Source organism: Physcomitrium patens, chromosome 16 (genome assembly GCF_059467195.1).
Source record: "Physcomitrium patens ecotype Gransden chromosome 16, ASM5946719v1, whole genome shotgun sequence".
In the NCBI taxonomy this organism is placed as follows: domain Eukaryota; kingdom Viridiplantae; phylum Streptophyta; class Bryopsida; order Funariales; family Funariaceae; genus Physcomitrium; species Physcomitrium patens.
The window spans coordinates 6661421-6663578 of record NC_143425.1 but is presented as its reverse complement, the minus strand read 5'-3'; positions in this window follow the sequence as shown (position 1 = coordinate 6663578).

The window sequence follows — 2158 nt, the reverse complement described above, 5'->3', positions numbered from 1 at the left end:
AATTTTGTGTACTTATTACCAACTTAGTTGTTCAGAGGTATATAAAGTCTTAAATAAGATCAATGGTGTATTTGATATATATTGAGATTTTAAACTGCCCTAGGATTATATTAATTTAATTGGGATTTGGTTTAGGATTTAAGAATTGGTTAGGATTTAGGATTTTTTTAGGATCTATAATTGTTTAAGATTTAGGATTATTTAAGATATAGTTAAGATTTGATTTAGGATTTAAGTAAGGAAAATTAGGATTTTAATTTGTATTAAATTGAGATTTGATTGGAAGTTATTTAAGATCTATTTAGAGTTTTATTTTAATACTTTTTTGAATTTCTTTAAGATTTCTTTATACTTCTTTCAAAAGACAACATTTATTTGATATTAAAAAGTTGTTGGTATATTTGTAAGTCCAAAAGGCATGACATTATATTCAAAATATCCATACTTGATTCAAAATACAGTCTTTTATTTATCTCCTTGTTTAATGCGTATTAGATTATATACTCCTTGTAGATCTATTTTTATATAGATCTTTGCTCGATTCAATTAATTAAAAAGTTTAAATATAAAAAATAGATGGTACCTATTCTTTATGGTGATGTCATGAACATACATATTTACTCCAATGATTGCCTATATAATTAGGTAGAAGTAGATTAAAAATAGGTTAATTTTATAATATCTTTTAGAAAAGCTTCTTAGAAGCTCTATAGATGTTGTTTTGACTTTACATATATTTATGGTTAATTATAAGACTAAACATTTGATTAATAAATTAGCCACATATCACATATGTTAATAGATTGTAGAACAAGCTAATTATATAGCATACATATAGATAAATTTTTTTGCAAGTCAAGACATGTGTGTAATAAAGTCAACGTGTGTTCGAGATTTTATAGAATATTACCACATAGCTCCTAGTTGAATAATATATACAAGACAAAAATAAAGCCTTTTTCACTCGTATCAATACTTTTTTAGTTATTAGTCTTATTTCAAGACTTTTTAGTCTTTTTGTCTTTGATAATAGTCATTCTAGTTCAATATATTACCATCTTTGTGTAAATTCTAGACTTTTTGAGTAATATAAGAGTGCATTATGGATTTCTTTCTTTGAAATTCATATCCTTGATAGGTGATCTTATTGAGTCTTTGATAATCAACATATATTTGTAATGATTTGTCTATTTTCTTCACAAATAAGATTAAAACTCCTACTAGAGATTTAAAATGATGTATAAAATTCTTGATCAGATTCTTTTTAATATACTCCTTGAGTTCAACTAACTCATTTTGTAATAAATTGAAGATTGGTCCAAATGGTAGTTAAATTCCCTCTTAAAGGCCAAATGAGTAGTGTGATTGTCGTTTTACTTATTCCGAAAGAAACCTCTTAGAATTTGAACACATGAAAAGACCATGTATATGAACTCCAATTGTTAGGGTCACACAATTAACCGCTACTGCTGAATGCTTACAATACCAAAGAACACTTAATTTTTCCTTCTACTGTCCACTCTCTCATATCAATACGATAACAACCACGACATTAATTTTAATACCTTATGTAATTTACAAACACACAAGCATAATTCAAACCCTGCAACGAACAACTTCCAATCCACAGAATCTGATCGAGAAAATTCTTTTGATTACAATTCTTCTCCACTGAACTCACAACCTTGCGATAAACAGTGACTGGAAATTTTCATATATCATCAATCTTTCACAACAATTGATAAATAATTATCCATAAACAACTTCGTAAATCAAACATTGATTTATTAAATTGATTCTCTTCATTAGAATCAACACTAACACAAAAAAAACAAAAAAACTAATAAGAAGAGATAGCACCAAGCTTATCCCGACTCATGACTATTGCAGTCTGGCATTTTCTTCCTCTCTCCCAACTTCCTTATACTACCCCAAGATACCAACTCCTATACTACGGATGATAACTACTTTTCCTGACTATTCATCCATTCTACCTACTGAACCACCTTTTCAGCAGTTATCTATCCCTGTTTATACTATACACTAGATATCTATATTCTGAAAATAACTACTTATTCTACAAGTAGTCTTAGAAATAATATTTTAGAAGAATATTTGTATTCTTTTTCTAAAAATTATCTTGATAATCTTGATATTG